The following is a 15,889-nucleotide window of genomic DNA, read 5'->3' on the forward strand; positions in this document are numbered from 1 at the left end:
TTGTGGAGTATACAAGGTCATTGTGCTGCCCCACCAAATAAACTTTTCACTTATTTCCGCGAACGATTGTTGTCTACATTTTTCCACGCCTTCATTACAAATTCATTTTTCTAAGTACAGGAGTGCGGACAAATAGTTCTGTAGAAAAGAGTGCATATGAACCTTTGAGGCATATTATAGTGTCAGCAGAATTGCTAACTGAATTTTGCACTCAACTGATAGCGGTGTTTGCATGCAATTTCTTACACAAATATAATTTCCAGCATGTGAGGGGTCTTCAAGAAGCAAAATCTGATTGCATGGTCTACCCTTACTTTCGGTCTTTTATTTCTTGGGCATGATTAGGATAGGTCTTTCCTGCTGTGCACTCCCACACATTTTCTTGCACTTTTCAGGAGAATATATCAACTGAGAGCGCGTAAGGTGCTTATAAGTTTGTAGTAATATTGTTTTATTTAGTGAGAGTATGACCTCACTAAAGAGACTACCGAGTACAAACGCTAGCATGAAAATACTAGTCTCTTTTATCTAAAGGCAATCGATGTCAGTGCACGTTAAAGAACCCCAGGTGGTTAAAATTTTCGCAGTCCTCCACTACGGCGTGCTTCATAATCAGAAAGTGGTTCTGGCACGTAAAACCCCATAAATTAATTAATTATCTAAACGCAATAAAACTGCGAGATCTTTTTTTTTAAGCGAGAGCTCGCTACTGCAATACAAAACTGGCGGTTTACAGCATATATATTGCATCCGGCGCCCGCTGATGACGCGCTCATGTTTAGCGATACTTCATGCGCCAGAACGACGGCCAAGGCAAGAATATGCTCACGCAAAAGAAAAAAAAAAGCAACGAAAATGGCTATGTACAGGGGTTGCACAAGAGTAGTTTGTGCTTGAAGCGCTGGCAAACTAACCTTCGCGCTGAGGGCAGCAACGCGTCGCTTACATTGCAGGTGGTGGTGGCGCCATCTACCAGGTGAGACATAAAGTGCGTCAGTGCACGGCCTCCAGTCAGCCCACTACCCCCTTCTAGAACACTTTAGTACAGTGTGCACAGCTCATACCGTACCGACAGACACGGCGCCTTGCGGCGCAGAGCCGCAACCACGGTGCAGGGAGCATGGCCTCCGAGATTGGCAGGCGCGTGCACCGCCGGTTAATGTCGGAGGCCACGCAGAAAGGAAAACCAAAAAGGGACGGGGAAAAAAAAAAAACCGCGAGCCGCTTAGAGGTGGGGGAACACGCAGCGCGCGCCTTTGGCAGCGTTGAGGAGCAGACGACAGCGGTGTTTTCATCAGCAAACGCCCAATTTATTCCGTTCTTTTTCTTTCTCTTTTGTTGCATCCGTTTCTGCGAGCTAACGCGAGGAATCAATGCCAGACTTCAGTGGATGCGCCGATTTAGTGTCGTTGAAACATTCGTTGATTATTTCTAATCCCTTGAAGGTCGGTGTTTTGTGAAAAATAAGCACAAATGTGCACTGTCTGTCACTGACGTCCAAAATGCGTCCATCGTTCACACAGCGTACATGTGCATTGTACGTCCGTTACAATAAGCCTTTGTATATCTTTTAGACGTCCACATTGCGCAAAGCGAAAATTGGACATCTTTCAGACGCAAATAAGACATCTTCTTTCGTCCTAGATGTTTGGATTATACCGCTACGTACCATGGACATTCGTGGTTTACTGGGTTCGCGCAGTCTCGCGGGTAGCGCTGCGAACACTCTGAAACGCCACCAAGATCGGCGTCCCGCCAGCGGTAATGGTATATATAAATGGCTCGCCGTTAGTACGCTGAGGCACGTATGTATCATAAGCGTTTAATGTGTGCTGATTCAATATCGCAGTGGGAGTAGAAAATAATGTCCAGGATACACATTGGCAGCTTAGTCAAGTCCCTTGTTCGCACTCATGAATAGTTGCATCTCGATGATGGTATCCGACTGAGGAACCTGTTTTCTCTTCAGCACTTCGTTGGCAACGTTGAAGAGCCGTTCCATCAAGTGCTTGAGGGTACTGCCGTGTTGTACCCAAATAGGGACATGTCAACTGTGGTCGTAGGGGCGAGGGCAGGCTCAGCGAGCGCAACAAGAATGTAGCGATAGATATTTTGGTTGGTAACAACTTTATTGATGGTCCGGCAGAGCTTTCGCCGACTGGGCTTTAGGTCTCCCACGTGGGGACGTCGAGGCCTTGCCTCACCGCACCCGTATCGATTATTGCATGACAGACGTTATCGGTGCGGCGGCTGTCCAACTGAACTATAATAAAAGTTATAGACCGATAGCCGCGGGGATAACTCGTGTGTTGAAGGGATGCCTGCCCAAACCAAACCATCGAAGGCACCGGACAGGCGCCACGTGTGGGGGTGCTATATCATCCCTGCAAAGGCGACTGCCGTAACTTGGACGCGGCCGCTGTGTTTGGAACGCACGTGCTTGGCGTAAGCGGAAATGTTCGTCCAAGGCCAGGGATGCGCTTTGCTGTAACCCGAGTTTAGCGTTAGTTTAGCGCGGTGGCGTCGGCATCGCCGCCGCGAATTGAGGCCGGCGCATAGAAACGACAGTGAGTCTCTCTTTTGGGGTGTGGCTGCGCGCGCGGATGGACGTCTCCTCGCGGTGGGTCCGGGGGACGGTACCGCGGCTCACTGCCCTCGTGGTGAGTCGTGCATCTGCGGCGCCGCACTTGTATTGTATTATGTTGTCTTATTTTATGTCTTATCTATGTCTTACGTTATATTTTATTGTATGTCTTACATTGTCTTGAGTGTGCGTGTTGTTCCCAGTATTCATTGTCAGCGTATAAACTTAAGTTGTTACGTTTACTAATTCGGCCGGCGAGCTCGCCATATATTTAAAGTAGTGTTAATAAACGTCCACGTTTGTTGCTCGATCGCGTTAACTGTGTCCGTGTGTTCCGAGGGCGGCGGCGGTTTTATCGCTCAGACCCCACACACGGCAGCACCCGCGTCCACTGCGTTTCGGTTCTCTTCTCCGCTATCCACGCCACCGGGTGTCAAAAGACAGATGTGTCGACAGCTGACGGCGGCATGCACGAGATACTAAAGGGACGATCGAGCCAGCCGCTAAAGACCACGCGACGAAAGAAACATTCCCAGGAACTGGGCTGAAGCTTCGCCGTCGGCAGCGCGCGAACATAAACCCAATAAAACGTCGGAAGAGTACGCTGCACGCGGCAAGCCACTAACTCCCAAAGGGTAGAACCTAAGTGTAACTTCGTCACCGTTACGTTGGAGCCGAAGACCATTCATGCGCAGTGGGAGGCCACCGAGCGGGATTTCGGTGGTTAGCACACGGTGCTTCGCTCATTTTCTCCGGCCTTTGGCGTTGTGATTGGCTCCTCTCTCCCATGCGCGTCAAACACCAGATTCGCACGATGATTCGCGCCGTTCAAAAAAATCACAGCATATCCACGGAGTGAATGGTGATGAATGGGCGAAGCTGCGGAGGTTCATCGGTAAACCGCGAATCTTCCGTGAATTCTGCCCAGTACATCATCACCGACGTGAGATCGGGCGCGTTTATACTAAAGGTTCGATGAGTTATGACGACTTGCAGCTCACTTTAATTTTACATGTACGCTGTGAATTTTCATTGTTTAGAAAACCATTGCTTTAGAAAAATCTGGCGTCTTTCGTTAAGCAGCTGGCGCCTTTTCGTTTTGCTTTAGAAAGATCTGGCGTTCTTTCGTTTTGCTTTTACAAAACATCTGGCGTCTTTCGTTGGTTTATTTCATCAATCAACGGCGTTTTGAACAAAATTTTTATTGTTTAATCATGCACAGGAGAAATCTCACCAGGCACTACCTTGGAGGTAAATAATGGCTGCTAATGGGAATGAGAGACAGAAGAAGTCGGCTTTTAGCTAACACTTACACTTCTACTTCTACTAACGTTTCCTACTGGAACATGCCAATGGCTGCTAATGGGGAATGAGAGACAGAAGAATTCGGCTTTTAGTTAACGCGCACGCTGCGATTTTTTTATTGTTCAACAACGCACAGGAAAAATCTCCCACCGCCACCACCTTGGAGGTCAAAGCGTAAGACTGGTTACGCACTACGACTACGACTACGAGGGACGAACGGGTGCCGCCTTAAGGAGCTTCGCCCCTAAAAGTCCGCGGAACCACGCGTAGGCGCCTCGACTACGGTAAGTCGGTTACCCCACTTTTCCACATGCCGACAGGGCCACGGGGACGCGTAGCAGAACCGCTCGAATACGCAGCCACCCCCCCCCCCCCCCCCGCCCACCACACACACACGCCACACACACACGCGCGCACACGCACACACACAAGCTACGTTCGAGTTGGCTGAACAAAAAAGTCACCAAGGTGAAAATATTCGGTGCCCTTTCCTGGCGGCAGCCTTACAATGGGGTTCTATGATTCTCGAATGCGAAGTAAATGTTTCCAAGGTGTGTCTACACTCCAGAACGGCCAGTGATTGCTATCAGACTGGCTCAGAGATAAAAAATCAGCTGTTCTTCTCGCGCGTGGTCGGTCTTCACATCACGCGCTTCCCTGCGGCCCCGGCGGGCGACTTGAAGTGAAAACCAGGAGGCAGCATAGTCAAGTGACAGGCGAACGGTAGATTGTTGCGCCTCACGCGGTCGCCCATCTACCCTGTTCTGCATGATGAGCTGTGTGTGGGCGCCTGTTCAATGCCGAGGAACGTTTACGGAAGGAACGCCGTTCCCTATGCCGTTTTTACGTAAGCGTAACGAGTTACCGTTACAGTTCCACCCATCCTTAATGGAACGGTGGCGTTCCTCCGTTCCTCCAAAAAGGAACTAGTTCCTGGAACGTCGTTCCTTGGAACGCCGTTCCGTACAACACTGCTAAGCAGTTAGTGCTTTTCGCACACGGCATCTTCTTCTAAACGTGATTATTGAATTGGTCGCGTCCCTATATATTATTCATAATCAGCGAGTTCAGTTCTTCAAAACATAAGGAGTACTTTTTTTAAAGAATAGACTGTCGGGCGAGTTCGTATTCCATTTTCAGGGAAACTGCGCAAAATACGTAGACAGAGGGAGAAGAAAATGGAATACCAGCTCGCCCAACAGTCTATGCTTCTATCTTACAAGGAGTACGTTGATAAAAGCGTATAGGCCTACTTAAATTACTATTTGCACTAATTCAGTGTAACTATATCTGGCTGTGGGTATGTGCTCGTGGGGGGGGGGGGGGGTCTGTGGGTATGGCCTCGCTGCGCCCCGTCCGTCGTCAAATTAGCAAAAACGACGGTCTCTACGAACAAGAAGTACTTATTTAACACAGACTAACAACTCATGCCGAAGGGATGTAACTGCGACAACATCGAACGGCCATGAGTCGTGGGAGCACGATTGTATAGCACCAGAGCAGGGCACCTCAAGGACTTGCAGCCGAAAAAATCGACGCTCTCGCTCTTGAACATCATTCCGCCCTGGCAGCCTGCAGGCTGCCCCTTTATAATGGACAAGCGGGCCACACGCACCGCCATTGCGCAGCACGAGGCACTGTGTCAAGATAGCCGGCCGCTTGTGCACGGTTCTCAGAACGCTCAGGATATTGTGGCCACCATTCGCTTAACATGAATTTAATTGATTCTCCATCAACTCTACAGCATCACCATGCAGCGCAGCTAGCTCTCGGTAGTCAACTAACGCACGCTTGAGCATTTGCCTTGTGTCGAGATTTTTTTGTGAAATAAGAGCCGTAGGGTACATATTCTGACCACTGCATTCTGAAAACGTGTGCGCCGGAAGGAACAAGCATACTGCCAAGCGAATAGCTTTCGCGAGATTGCACGCGTGTCTACGTACCCTGCTTTGCTTGCAAGAGGTACCAATAATTTCCTCCTCAGTAAATGCAGAAACAAGCGTTATGCATGCGATTCCCAGTGCTCCTGCTACAGTGTACAGATGCCTTTCCTTGTTCCATTGGTCACAAAGGAAGCGCGTCATACACATAGCCGTATCTACCGGGAGGGAGGGGTGGGGGGGGGGCAAGAGGGGGCGCTGGCCCTTCAACCCCACTGAGAAACGTTATTGTCGGCTACAGACTGCTGGGAAACTAACAAGTCCGGCACAGTTTTACTTGACCGTAGCAATAACGTAATTTTGTAATAAAATTTGTCCTACGATTCTGCTGTGACGACTGTCTTCCGTGTGTCATGACCACGCACTGTAGGCTACCTGCGGTGCGGGCTGCCTCTTCCACGCTTGTGCGTCTTGCGCTCGGGCATTGCAGAGGAGGTTACCGCTCAGCAGGGGCTCTGTGACAATACATCGATCTGTCGTGATTTTATCTTGCTCTGCCTATCCTGAAATATAAGTAATCCGCGTCGCAAACATGGGCGGGAACCAGTGAACGTTTTACAGCCCGATGAAACGCTCGCCTTTTTCAGGAAATTCAGTTTCTTTCTTTGAAAACGAATAACATCGCCACTGCTCCATATTCAAGCTGCTGTGAGTTGATGAGTGTGCCGAAGTGTCCAGTATTTTAGTTGCGCCTAGCCAGGACAGCTAAAATAGATTCCCACTTTAGTCTCCCATTAGCCTGCTTCACTTGGCTTATCATATGGTAGCCTGCAGCGATTGTGGCGGCTTCTAACAAGGCAGTGGACTCGAGCACATTGAGAAGCCCAACTTTCAAGTTTGCCCAGTTACTTGATCTACCTCACCAGGGAGATGATCAGCGTCCACGCTTTCTGGGCAAAGAAGGCTGCCTACCTGCAAAGGATAGTGTCTGTTTCTGATAATGTTTATTTCTCTCTACCTCTTTGTCAGCAACGATGAGTTCACAGAGAGTTGTACATGCGCAAAAACAGTTCAAAATCGTTATACTACAACTGAAAGTACATATTATACGCATATGAATCCAGTTCGCCCGCTGCTATAAGCAGCCGCTGCCAATGTGATTGGCGGGCAGCCTTCTTAAATTACGTTCAGAAAGAGACACTGTCTGGCTATTCTAAAAAAAATGAGTTATTGTTCAGCACAGTAACGCGCTGCTTATTGTGCACACTTCATTTTAACGCCGCGAGTTTCCGCAGACTTGTGACGTCGTGTAACAAGTAGGCGATTTTATGGCGCATTGAAAATTTTTTACCAATAGCGTGGAACTAATGACGAGCAATACGCCATATTGAAAATAGTTCATTATTGTTATATCTTTTCCCAGTCATGCGTACGTGGTAATCACGAGGTGGATCACTTACGCGTCATCTGTGACGTCGTTTTACGAGCAGGTGCTGTGACCATGACCCAGAAAATTTCGACCAATCATCAGCAGCTAACAACCTATCCGGAGGGAAACAATGCGGAATAGTTTAACGTTATAATGGCCCACATTTTTTAAAGGAAAATTTGAGCTTACACAGTTTACGCAGGCTATTTACTTAGATGAACCGGAGGCGAGGAGTAAAGGGCCACTTCACCGCTTTTCCGTCCACCCCCCCCCCCCCCCACCCACCCAAGCTGGGAAAAGTAGGCGGGCAAGGAACGATAACTAGCATATAAATTCGTAGTCATTTATAAACTTATAACAATACGCAACCAGCTCAATGTGGTTTGCTTAAATATTAATCGACTGAACTTGGTGTTCTTAAGAAAGGCTGTATATTAGAGGGCTCTAACAGTAAATAAATTGCCACTTGGCTTATCCTGAAGACTTCTGCGAAGTACCTTGCTTTGTCATTCACCTATTTTGTTTAATAAGTGAGAATTTAAGGTACAAGAGTCATAGCAGGTTCTTCATACTCATCGTATCTACAACGCAAAACTAAGACTGGGAAGTTTGCTGATGCAATGCTCAGATGATCAGGTTAAATTTGGATGTACTTTTTAAACTTCACTGTAATATTTCCAAAATGTTATTAAACACTGCTGTGTTGTCGCGGTATTGGCCTCGAGGCCCACCACTGGAAACGCCGGCGCCACCATCGGTGTGACGTGCTTGGCAGGATGACGTGGTCTCAGCGGCCGCGTCGGCTGCTTGTGGAGTGCAGACGCGTGCTTTGAAAACGAGTTTCAAGTCCCACATGCGCTGCGGTCTGTTTAAATTCGCAAGTTTTCTCTCATTTTTTACTCAATTGAAACCATTGTAATAGAGTGGCTGCCTCCGAAGGCGACGAACATGGGGCTCTACCGCTCGGTGCCGCAGTACCGCACTTACGCAACGAAGCCCAGTGTCAGCCTGCACCGGTAACCGCGGGACAAGAAACTGCGTGAAGCATGGGTTGTAAAGCTAAGAACCGGCAAGTAGCCATCGGCTACGAGTCTTGTGTGCAACAAGCACTTCTGCGACGACGACTTTCGTTACAGCAACACTTCTTTGCAGACTAGTTGGTTCATACTTGTATACTCGACTTACTGCGCAACCAGCAGGAAAGAAGAAGGGTGACAGGAAAGAGCGCAGACTACCAACTCTCCCTTCTTCTTTCCTGCTGGTTGCGCAGTAAGTCGAGTTTACAAGACTTTCGTTACTGCGTCGGGCCTGCGATGTTCGGTGAGTAGCAGACAGCGCGCACTGAGACGATGGCTCGCGCGCGCTTCCCGCAGGCAAATGATGCTTATCTGCCACAGGATGAAAAAGGCGCTACCTTTTACCAAGTGTAATGCCATCTGAGAACCCTCCCGTGCGACCTCTTGATCGTCGGCCCCGTGCTCAGCGTCCACAAAATCGGCTGCAGATGCGCAAGTCCTTGTTTTCGTAGATACGTTGAATTAAAGAACTCACAGGGTCCCTTATGCATTCGCTAAAGATGACTAGAAGGCGAAAGCCATCTTCTTCTTGTCAGTCAATGTATTGATTCTCCCGCGCCCCCCTCCAAAAGCGTTCTGCACCTAACGCGGCACGGCCTCCGTGACTGATCACGGAGGCAATGCAAAGCGACCATGACCTGTGAATACGACATCAGGTGATGTCACGTTATGTGACGTCATAATGACGCTAATTATTTTGGCGATCTGTCACGTCATGATGACGTCATATGGTGACACCATCAGGTGACGATTATTTTTTGCATCACTAGTGTTGACGCCGCCGACGCGGGACGCCGACGCGCAATTTTCCTATTTGATGAGGCATCTAGGGCTTTTGCCTTCAAAAGCCACATACGTTTTGCACTGTTTCATAAGCTACATAAGCTTTGCATTGCCTCCGTGATCGGCCCACGAATCACGGAGGCAATGCAAAGGGACCATGTCGTGTGAATACGTCATGTGACAGCACGTTACGTCACGTCATGGTGATGCCATAATGAAGTTACGGATTTAGGAGATCTGTGACGTCATGATGACGTCATATGGTGACGTCATCCCGTGACGATTATTTTTTGCGTCACTCGTCTTCACACCGCCGAAGGTCAATCTTCCCGTTTGAAGAGGCATCTAAGCCTTCATAAGTTACGCGACGTTTGCTGGTGGACTAGCGAGAGTCAAATGCTGCGGCTGTGTGCTGCACTTATGTTGGCAATAACATTTTTTCAGTCGAGCTTGCGTTCTCCTGACGCAAACAAAATGTGCTAAAAAGTCCAAATTTATTTGTGCCACTCTCAAACTCACGTTGGGCCTCTCCAACCCCATGTATTTTCTTGGAGCCTCATTTATTTACGTGGGGAAGATGCCACCCTGTTGGCCTTAGACACGACACTGCTGCCAAAATTGCTGGGGTACACGCCAAATAATTACTATCCTGTTTTGCGGATGCTGGTTGCTGCAATAACTTCTATTTTATACACCGCTATTTCAAGTTCACGTGGGTCCTAGTTCACAGCCGACGTTTGCCGAACAAGTCCGGCAAACGTTACTGTATACTCTTTATTTTCCTTGGCGCTGCATGCTACTACCACTGCTACTACATGCTCGGTCTCATAGACTGCTTCTCATTCCACCAGCAATATCGAAGTGGTGAAGCTTTGGTCTATGACTTTGTTGATGACAGAGAACGGCAAGTTCACTGGAACGCAAAGGGATCTATAATTAAGGAGCATTAAAAAAAGGCGTCGCATTTGCTCCCTATTGTGTGAGCACGATACGAAACGAATGCACAGAATAAAGAAACAGAATCAGCGGCATTTGCCCGCTGAGAAGACCGATCAATACGCAGTACGAGACAACTTGACCAATGACATTGAAACGTACACGAATTTAGAGCGAAAAAAAAAACACTGAATCGTCGGGACGGCACATCACAAAAGTTCCCATGCGCAAAGAAGCCGTAGTTGTAACGAAATTGTTTCTCAACTGCTCTGATAGCGTCCGCGCAACAGTAGTTGTTTGTGTACTCACGAATTCTCATATTTTGCGGCCTAAAGTTCATAGCACGGTGCCAAAACGCGCTCGTAGCAAAAGCGAAACCATCAGTACGAACATACATGCAGATGCTCATACATGCAGGCACCGTCAGTCGTCGCGAACCCGTGCGATCGCTGGCTTGAGGCCTCTTTCTCTTATGCTCCGTTTGGTTGTATACAGGCAGTCTACTCTAACGAGATATTTCACATAGGTTGCACTCAGCGAGTGACTACCTTTCACGCAAGAGGCTGGTTCAGGTGTCTCCAACGCGGTGACCGCGTGAAGCGGGGGCTCGGTTTTCTGCAAAGGGAGAGCGACTGTAGACTATCTTGTGCTTTCAGTTCGTCGAAAATGATTATTTTTACAGTAAAGAACACAGTTACGTTCGAAAGTACTTACAGAAATGCCCTGGAGGGCTTCCGCGAGGTGTTTTTGTAGAGCGCCGACAGCAAAACCTATGGGGAGCGCGCCGGCGGTATCCTGCCTAGCACGCAATCGAGGCGCGTCCGATAGAGGGCGACTCCGTAACTCCTCACGGCCAATAGGGCGGCCCAGCCTGCACACTCTGTTTGTGCAGGTTCTTCCTTGATTTAAAACAAACACTTCTGAAAAGCAAGTGATCCGATCATCTCTACGAATATAAAAAATCACCTCTAATCATATATATACTGCAGCGAAGCGCTGGAAGCCTGTAATGGGTCATCCTCTCGAGTGCTCTAGTGGGTCGTCCTCTTCCGCTCTTCTCGGACAGCACGCTCCTCGCGCTCAGAGTCGGCAGTTGACTGTCGCAGTCGTTTATCGTCGCCGAGTGCCCGCTAATAAACGTCTTTATAATACATACATATATATGTGTATATATATATATATATATATATATATATATATATATATATATATATATATATATATATATATATATATATATATATATATATATAAATATATATGTATATATGTATATATATATATGCGGAAGAGTAACTTCGGTTGCCGCAAGGCTATAAGCATTTTAAGAGTAGATGCGCCTTCATAAAACACAACGTTTCGATCGGAGACCGATCTTCATCAAGACCTTGATGGTCTTGAAGGTCTTGACGAAGATCGGTGTCCGATCGAAACGTCGACAATAAAGTTGTTTTTTATGAAGGTGCGTCTACTCTTAAAATACTCGTATATATATATATATATATATATATATATATATATATATATGGGTCATTCCATGCCAAGTGCCCCAGAGGTGGCGCTCGCCCATCGCAGATATTGATGATAAAATTTGTGCCTTTTTCCTGTGCCACGCGGAGTATTGTGGCAAAACATTTTTGATCGAAAAAAATTTTGACGATCATGGCGCCCCCTCGAAATTCGCTTGTATTTGTTAAACTGTGCCTTATAGAAAAATGTGTATAAAATCTATTTTTGTGTGTTGAGCTTCGAAACCACGCTTGCGCTATCTCAGAGGTTCCGTTTAGTTGTCCTAATTATTAATTCCCAAATTCTTGTGTTTCACTACGAGCTGCGTATCTTCAAAAACTACGAAAATCTTCAAAGTTCGTGATTTTTTCTTGAGCTATCTGGAGCTCTCCCTAACCAATCTCAATAATAGTATGACTTTCAAGAAAGTGTATTTTAGTACAAAAATGTTTAGGGGCAAAATAGACTTCAAATCTTCCCGAAAAAAATTGTGAAATTAGAGAAAATGTGCGATTTGTTGCACGTTGGACCGTATTTTTCATACTGATGCGGTCCAAGTAAAAATCCTCGTCATGCGGCGTTTGATAGTAGACCACATCGCTAAGTAATGAAGAAAGTCTAATCAAATCATTTTTTGTTTTAAGGAAGAAAATAATTTTTGAATTTGGCCCTCCGAACGCGTCCTGCATTTCTTTTTGTTGGCGCTTCGCCGCAAAGCACGTGGTCGCCCTTGCAGCTGACACTCGTCACAGGCAGCGGCAAGATGCGAGATATATGTCAGTGGCTCGTGAGTGGTCGAAAGTCTTGTGGCGTTGATGTCAGGGCGACGAGTAATGAATTCGCGTTACAATGCGAGCTTGCTTGGCGGGCCCAATGGGAAATATGGACGCCCGAGAGCAGCCTATGGCGTCGTTGGCACAATGTGCTAGAGGGCCCAGGGATTCCTGTTCGTAGATTCCCCACGGCTCCGTTTTAACAAAGCGTCGATGACGCCAATGTTTAAGGTAAGCATGTAGGGTTTCCCCGACACGAGTAGAATATTCGTGCTTTCTTTCTTTTCTGCTGTTCTGCGCCTTTGCAGTTGTTAGTTGGCGTTTGTGGTGCCTGGTTCTTTCTTGTGTCTGTGTTTACACGCCCTGTCTTTTAGAATGAACAGACTAATGTTAGGGACATTCACAAACTCGGTGTGACATGTGTCCACTATTTACTGCGCTTTATCGACAGTGCCGGCGAAGCGTAGGGGGAGGGGCGTTCGCTCGCTCGGCGAGGCGGTGGCGCCCTCTCTTGCGCGGCCCCTGAGTCTGTCTCAGGTTTCCAAAACGTTTTCAGCAATTTTTAGTTAATTCTTTCTATTACTTTCTGGCTATTTTTCTCAATTATATTATTTAAGACCTTGTTCGTTCATTTTAACCAGGATTTGAGCTTTGCTAGCCTTGTTACGGCCTGTATTGAGCGCTTTACTGTGAGCGTGACCATGCCACATGAGATGCATGGATGGACGGCAAGCAAGGCCCCTAATGTGATCCGCACTTAAATGTTCATTGAAGGGCCTCTAACCACTCCAAGTTCAACTACGAGATTGTGGTTCATTCCTCGCCTCCTCTGCCTTTCCTACTGACGCTATGTCCTCCTCGCACTTATTTCTTCATAAAATACATGAGCAGTGTCAACACTTACTGTTTAGCCTATCAGAATTTCTGGTTTTCCTGCTACACGCTGTTATTTCCGCGTGCGCAGTCGAAAACGCACAAAAGGAAGTGAAATTAGTTGATCACTCACGATAGACATCCGAGACAAGGCAGAGCGGGTGAGCGAGTGCATGACAGAGCAAGGTAGGATAGTATTCACAACTGATATCTCACGTATACAGACCGACCGATCGCTTCTTTCCTCATGACGTGACGTGAACAGCCGGCTAACGTCACTTATTGTGCCGAAAAGACGGCAAACGCCAGGACAGAATAACGTGCTCACTCTTTCTATTTTCAGAGGTTCTTTAGGGCACGACCTCCTCTATAAACTTATAGAGAAGGTCGTGCTTTAGGGGCCCTTTGAGGCAACGTTTATAGAACCAGGTAAGTTGCAAAACTCCCCGCGTCAGCCAACCCGTCGCGCGGCGCCGAGGCAGCTTCCGGTTTGGTGGCGCTGGCGGCGCAACAAGCTTCCGCTAGCAGACGAAAACACGTAGTCTGCGTGGCAAGACGCCGCGGCAGCCGTTCAGAAAGGGCTCCGTTGTTTACTCACCGACTGTAATTATCGAGATTTTCCGTTGCGCTGCCGCTGCAACGTAAAACTGAGTAATATTTAGCAGCGGAAAGGTAAAGTCAGTTAAGCTATGGCTTTCTCCCACGATAACTGATGCTTGATAGCGTAACATATGAATCGGTCTATTACCCTATAAGGAATTAACTATATGCCCCATTCCCGTAGCGTAAATTATTTAGCTATAGTGGATGCTTCGGCGTGTTGGTACTTCTGTCTTTTCGTTTTGGACTGTGCAAGTATTGCGCGGTGTTGAAGAATAAATCTTTGTTGCAAGTCAGCGCGGTTGTTTGTGTAATCCATTTTTCTGGCGCTCCGTCTTTTTTTTTGCGCTGTTTTCTTTCCGATAATTCTTCACTCTAGCTTTTTTGAAGTGAGGAGTTTTCACTATGTATCGCGGCTGTCGTTACTTGCAATTATTGAGTGGTAAAATCGCCGTGTGTGTACTGCACGCCACAATTTCAGTCCTTCTACATAAAGAAAAATTGTATTTATTTTACGCACGCAATGCAGAGAAACAATTTTTCAGATATTGCATGTATGGTGTGATGCACACAAACGGCACAACTTATTTACAGTCTCGATCAGGCATTAAACCTTATCAAAACAGCTCTAATTAATTGTAAAAAATTATTTACCGCACAATTTTTAGGATCACTCAAATCAAGGCAATTTCGAGAATATCTTTGGGGGCGCATCCTTCGACGAGGCTCTTTTCCGCTGGCGATTGCAGCCTTAATTCTTACCATTGACCATGTGAGCGAAAGTCTTCAGGATATCTTCCTCACGAAAGTGCATATCACATACACGTGATATGTCGGAGACTTTCTTGTCCTCACGATCGAGAAATGGCGCGATTCCACGCCGCTCGCTGGTCAGGGTCACGCGGGGCACAAACAGGTTACGAACTTTCTCGAATTTCGTGGGACTGTCGCGACTTTTCATACAGCGTCCCGAGCCGTCCCTGTGGGGACAGCTATATGTCCAGGATTTATTCCGGACCGTCCAGTTAGAGATTTTTGTGATCCAACGTACACCCGACACCGCGCGTCACGCTCCAGAACACGAAGATCTCACGAATACCACGCACGAAGTATATGTTGCGGTGGTACAGCGGTGGCTGCGAAGGGCTTTGGTTACTTTGACTATACTTCTGTGCGCAGCGCGACAACTTTTACGGGTACATTCTCCAGCAGGAGGAAGTGTTGCGAGCAGCACGTAGCCAGCTGAAGAGGCCGAAACAATGAAGAAACAATCCCCCCCCGCCCACTCCCTTCCCGACTCCCTTCATTGACGAACCCTACGCCCAAAACGAATGTCGTGGTGTCTCGGATTTCCTGTAACCTAGCAAAACGTTTTCTTGGGCTAGTTGGTTCATGACTTCTGTGGGAAAATTGTAGCGCAGTACAACACAAGGACCGACAAAGAATACGTCCCGTTTTTGTCGGTCCTTGTGTTGTTTTGCGCTACAATTTTCCCACAGAATTCCTGTAACCGCTCGTACAGCCGGGAACACATGTCGGCGTATTTCCGCAGCGCGTTAAAAAAGTGCGGCCGGTGCGGCCTTCTGGCGGGGGTCTGGCCGTTGCCAGGCGAGCGAGACCGGCGAGACGGAGACGCGTAGACGCGGTGGCTCCGGCCATCATATCGATAGTATGCGCTCCCCTTCTGCGGTAGTGTTATGTTATTTCGGCAGAGTAAAAAGCTGGGCTTGGTGTTCCCTGACTACTGTGCGATGGAATTAGGAGAGGCTAGGATAGACGCACATCTTCATTATCTTTGTTTATTGCTAGCGTGCATGCTTGTTGTTGACATCCGACCGTCAGTTCGTACGTGTTGCATATTGTGCTTTAATTGTGGTGTTAATTCTAATGCGGCCGGACTGCTCGCACTGAGCTTACAAGAGTGCCCCCTACCTCTAGGCCGCACACCTTGATTTAAAAGCACTAACATTGTTTCATTTCGTTGTTGCTGCAAGTATAAATTCTGAGTGAACAAAGCAGTACAAAAGCGTGCACTGTCGGCGCAGAGCATTACGACGTTCGGCGACGAGTATGGCGAGTACGAACAAGGTTCTGTCTTCGGGAGAAGAATTAAGCGGCGCGGCGGGAAATATGATGGGAAT

This window comes from Rhipicephalus sanguineus, chromosome 7, assembly GCF_013339695.2.
Source record: "Rhipicephalus sanguineus isolate Rsan-2018 chromosome 7, BIME_Rsan_1.4, whole genome shotgun sequence".
Lineage (NCBI taxonomy): Eukaryota > Metazoa > Arthropoda > Arachnida > Ixodida > Ixodidae > Rhipicephalus > Rhipicephalus sanguineus.